Below are 6,034 nucleotides of genomic sequence, written 5' to 3' on the forward strand. Positions count from 1 at the left end.
ATTTAATGTTGTCATTCGCTAATAAATTATATAATGTACACTTTTTAAAATTTTAGTTTTTTAATAAACTCCTACTACTGCTACTCCGTGCTGTCCAGTCATTTACACTTAGCAGTTAATGGTTGAGGGGAAATAGAGCAGAACAAACCTGGCTGTCCTTAAAAGAACGCTGCACAACAAGAAAACAGAGAGTCCATCTGAGAACCTCACAAAGGACAAACATGAAACCTCAAATATTTGCTTGTGTAAGTGATTCACCCATTATCATGTGACACACCTAAAGCATCACTCAGCAGCCATCTGTTTGTGGAAGTCACATGAGAATCCAGACGGGGTCATCAGAGTGTTTAACCAAGGTGTGGTGAGTGACTTTCGGTCAAATGCAGCAGGCGGTCAGACAGCTGGTCAGTGTTTTCTTGTAGTGTTTTATAGAAGACCAGCCACCACCTCTAGTAACATCATAAAGAAATTATTACAACAAATAGAACATGAATATGAGGGGGAAATAATTCTTCCTATCTCTTTCGTCTGGTAGTGACCAAGAGAAAAATGCCTAAAAGCTGCTCTGTGGTAGTATGTTTCACCAACAGGGTAAAGAACCCACAACTAAGAACCGAGGATGCAGGCGATGGGAAAACTGGGGGATCCTGAGAGGCAGTATCCCTAACGTTACATGTGCAGCTAGCATTTCGTCCAGATTAAGCTAACTATATTTATGTAAGTTAAACTAAAGCATTTCTATAGGATGCAACTTGTGTGGAATCCGTGGAACAGTGAAATGTGCATACACCAGTAAGCTATGCTGTATTATGCTTATAAGTATCATCATATAGCTAACTACAGTTATTTGCTAATACAGAGCTCGCTAACAGCTAACTTGTCCCATCATCATTTTAGTTATCAACTGCATCCCTGGAAGACATAGGGTGCTAAAATAGTCCTTTGACATGCTGACATCTAACTTGTTAGCTAGCTACAGGCATTTTGTTAGAGTTCCAGCCCTTTGTTGCATATTGTGGCGCCTTTTGTTTTCCCCTTTCCCTGTTTTTATAAAGAACTTTGAGCCTGTCACACTAAACCAGTGATTCTTAACCATAGGGCCACCTAGAGGGCCGCGAAAAACTTTCAGTTTTGCACCTTTGGGCCGCGAGGGCCGCGGGGCCGCATAGGTTATCAATTGAAGACACCAGAGATATCACTGTTATCCATGAGACGCTCAGTTACAATATAGCTTCCCACCACCTTGTGGCGGTAATGCCTCAGTCAGTTGTTTAACAAGCTGCAATAAGCAGAAGAAGACACTCAGCTAGCCGCTAGCCTGTAGCGAAAGTTATGGATAAGTTATTAAAAAGAAAAAATGAAGACGACAGTGGTGCCATACCCCCCAAAAGTCTAAATGTGTGTGCAAGTACAACCCTGACTTTCTTAAGTACGGCTTTGTGAACGGAGGCAACGAGGCAGAGCCGAGGGCTCAGTGTGTGGAATGTGAGCTAATGCTATCAAACGAAGCACTGAAGCCTTCAAAAATAAAGCGACACCAAGCGACGAAACATCCAACGTTCGTGGGAAAGCCTGTTGGGCTTCTTGTTGTGTATGCAGGTTTCCATACACATGATAATAAATGTCTTTGTGATCATCACATTGTATCATCTTATTTATTTAACAAGGGTTTTGCCTGTTCAACACCGGCATCCTCGATCCCCTCCCCTTCCGTTCCTACGGCTTGTTTGCGCAAATACGTAACAAAACATGTCCGTGTTTGGTATCCCAGCATGCCCAAAATCCTCATCCTTGCAAAGAAATCATCGATTTTCTTTCATTTCTTATAGTTTCTCCACAAAAGGAGCCCACACACACACTGTCCAAAGTCGCCATAACCGCTGCAAATCGTATCTTGCAGCATTTCGACGGAAAAAGACACATTACAGACCCGACAACGTGCTAGCGGATGTTACCATGGAGCTACTGCCTTCAGAAAACGCTAGTACTTATAGTACAAACCTTATCCTCCTCTTCCATAAGCCGTCAACCAACGTTTGCGTAACTGAGCTATTCTCATTCTCGATCATGCGCTCGGTCGCAGCCATTAAGCACAGCAAGTCTGCTACTCACACACCATGTCTTCGACCATATATACATAGTTTTTGCAATTTGCAAAGGCTAATAATAAAAGGAAAATAATATAATATCACAATATAAAGGGAGAAACACCTTTAGTGTGTCAGAATATCATGTGCTTACCATGTGTCCATTTGGGTCTCCAAATGTCCTTTTAGAGCTCCGCCTGAATCTCTTCATGGAAGAAACTCTGTAGAATGGTCATACTTTGTCCAATCTTCTTCAAATTTGAGGCAGTTGTTCACTGATAGTGTAGTTACAGCCCTATACTGTCCTTTACCTGTACAGATACAGCCACCGGCAGTTATTTATCCTGAAAGATACTTTTTTATTTTATGCGGACAAAAATCTTACCCACTTATCCCACTCTGAATCTATTTGAGGGCGCTGATTGGCTAAATTGTATGTCACTCATTTATATCTTGAATCAGCAATTGGCTAAACTGCTTCATAGCCCCGTCTCTTTTGGGCCAAAACGATCAGGCCCCACTAGCTGCGCGTTCTCAGAGTGTCGTGCACACAGACAGAGAGCACACAGACGGAGAGCACGAGCAGAGAGTACACAGGCGGAGAGCACGAGCAGGAAAAGCATATATTTTGCGCAGATATCATATTTTACACACATTACTGGGTACATTCCATAGTTCAAAAACACAAATATTGACAATTTGTATAATTTATGATGATTATAATTTTTTGTTTTTGTTTTTGTGTGGCTCATGGTGGGGCCATGCCCCATGGCCCTCTATTGACCAGCCGCCACTGATAATGACACTACTTAAGGAGCAACGGAAGTCAGACGGCGGCTGGTGATACCCAATTTTTGGACTATGCTGCTCACATTACCGCAATTTCACAAGCGTGTTGGAGAACTACGGTGGCCTTCATCGGGCTCTCTCTACAGCCAGTGTTTGGTTTGTCCGTTCTGGGCTGCTGTAGAAACATGGCGGGCTCCATGAAGGGGACCCGCTTCATATGTAGGTATAAAGGGTTCACACATTTGAAAAAACAATCATTCAGTTTCTCACAGTCTTCACTATCATTTGCTCATTAGGACTGTTAGTTGGGATTAATGGAGTTTAAATACAAATGGATATTTTTGTCAATACATTATTTTCCTCGATTAGTTGGTTAATCTTGTTTTCTATTCAAAAAAAGCCCCTCACAACACCAAGGAGTCTTGTTCAAATGTCTTGTTTTGCCGAACTAACTGTCCAAACCACCAAAAAAAATCAGTTCCTGTTGTGTACTGGAACATCCTGTTTCAGGACAGGCAGGCCACAGCATTTAAAGAAGTAAAATAAGTGCTTTCTCAGTGTAACAACAGACAGATACGTTTTATCCTTAAGGCATAGAACATGTGAATATACAAGAATTGTTATCCAACACAGAGAAGAAGAGGATATGTGTGCAGGCAGTCAGCTGCTGCACAGATCACAAGTTACATGATGCAAGATGATAGCCTGTTTCAAAAACAGTTATATTTAAAAGATAATGAAATACTCATAAGGATATCATATTTCCATTCAAAAAACAGCAAGATACATTTGAGCATGTACGCTAACACAAAGGGTGAAGGTGTACTGAGTTCAGAGCAAAAGTACAAGCGCTTAGGCATTTACACAATATACGGAGTAGAAATATACACTCAGTAGAACTGTAGCATTACAAGGGAGACAAGCATCTTTACTGAAAACTATCAAGGGAGCGACACAAGACAAGTGTCCTCAGGGAAAAAGGGTCAGTCATAGAAATGGGCAAACAGTCACAGCTGTAAATCTGAATAGAACAAGCGGTAAAAATGAACAGACCCCTACTGTCAGCTCTGACAGGCGTGTGGGAGGTTTATGGACATGAAGTCCAGTCCAGACTGTGTATTTGGACTTGACATATATTGTTGTTCCCTCACAGTCTCCAGCTGGAGAGAGTTTGAGTCGTTTTCTAAAGAGGAATGTAAGAAAATGTCCGGACGTGCCTCTATGCCTCTACTGACTTGAAGGGGATGAATACTTTTGTGTTTTATAATTAAACTGAACTTAGATCTGATTGTCGATAATTAGTTTCCTTTTGACGTATCTTAAAGTGTCAAAATCCTAGTCATGGGCCATAACTCAAGAGTATATATATGATAATCATTTGGATGTTAACTGCAACTTAGCATGGCATTGTTGGAGGAAGCCTGAGAACAAGAATTCCATGGCTAAAAACTGCTCCACTGTAATTGTTGTGCACATAACAAATAAAGACTTAAAAAGAATCATGCTTATGGCTCGATGACAGCTAGACTGTTAGCATCTCTGAGGCACTGATCGAACCAAACCCCATTCAGAAAACAAGCATTTTTAAAAGTCGTTAGGTTTCAGTCTACACTGCTACGGCACTCAGCCTGTGAACGCGGTTGTAGAATATATTCTGTGGCTCCGCAAGTGCTCGGTCATATCAGAGAAAATGACCCTGGTGATGTCACAGGGATGTCATCAGGGTTATTTCAGCTTGGATTTACACTTTTTTTTAACAGAACTCACAAACTCGGGGTGTGGAGTTGGACAGATGTGACAAGGCTTTCGGCCCCTAGTTTACTTGTTCTGTTTTTCTGACTGTTTGTCTAAACTGTTTTTGTCTAAACTGTTACTCTTGTAAAGCGGCCTTGGGTCCCCTGAAAGGCGCTATATAAATTAAAGTTATTATTATTATTATTATTAATATTGCAGGCACAAAGGGTTTAATGAAGGGCAGTCAAGTTGCATTTGGGCGAAATTCAGGATCCAGTGTTTGTTTTTTAACTTGCACTATTTCTGGGGCCTTAAAATCAGCACGTCCCGGGGCCTCTGCTGCATCCGGTCCAACGTCCTTGTTTTTTTCTGTCTCTCGTCTGTTGATTCTGTCGGGTTTGTTTATGTTCCTGGTGCTTTGGAGAACATGCTGTCTTACTTGGCTCACTAACAGCGCTGCTTATGAAACAGCAGACTCTTGTTTTTGGTTTTTGTCCCGTAGCAGTGTCCCGTGGCGGTCGTCAGATGGGAAGCATAGTGCTAGTGCATTGAACCACGCGCCGCTGACTGGTAAGTGACCTGCTGGGAATTCCTTCCCTCCTTCCTTCTTCCTTCTCCCCCCGCCCCCCCCCTCGCTGTAGACACATACTTTTCTGAGGTGAGCTGAGGTGAACGGGAAGCTCTCTCGCTCTTTTTTTTCCGAACAGCGTTGTTTTCCTTTTTTAAAAGGCACGAGTGTTCAGCGAACAGAAGGAGGCGGGACCGCCCGCACGTATTGTATCCCGATGGTTCACGGAGAGAGGGGATCTTAAAACGCTACTGGACGAAGTTGATTCTGCTTCGGACTGAAGAGCGAACAGAGCAGGTACGCAACGCGTTGGTTACTTTCCGTTTGGTACAACATGCGAATCGCTTTTTTTGCCGTTTAAACTCATTCTACTTGGCCATTGAAAAACAAAAAACACTTTTGTTTCATGCACCTGTCAATTAAGATGTTGAGCGTGAACACGTCATCTTTCCAGACGTGTGGAAAGATGACATACAAAATAGTCACTTAACGTTAGGTCTCTTTGCCTCTGTAGCTTTCTAATAAATACCAAAAGTCATCTTTAGATAATGCCTCGTTTGCATATTCAAACATAACATTTCAGAAAACGTGTAATACAAAAATAATATATATTATTATTATTATTATTATTATTATTATCTTAAATTAATCAACTGGGGAAGTTTCATGGTGATGTATTGGGCCGTTTTCTCAAAAATACTTTTTTCTCAGACTCAATCTCCACTCCAGCAGCACTTCTACACCACACTGTCCTGTTTCATTCTTATCTATATTCTGAAGGTTTTTACGTAGAGATTTCCTCCTCTTCTCTCGCCTGATTGAAACAACATTGTATTACAAAAAACATTTTTTATTG

Source organism: Melanostigma gelatinosum (genome assembly GCF_949748355.1).
Source record: "Melanostigma gelatinosum genome assembly, chromosome: 9".
In the NCBI taxonomy this organism is placed as follows: Eukaryota; Metazoa; Chordata; class Actinopteri; order Perciformes; family Zoarcidae; genus Melanostigma; species Melanostigma gelatinosum.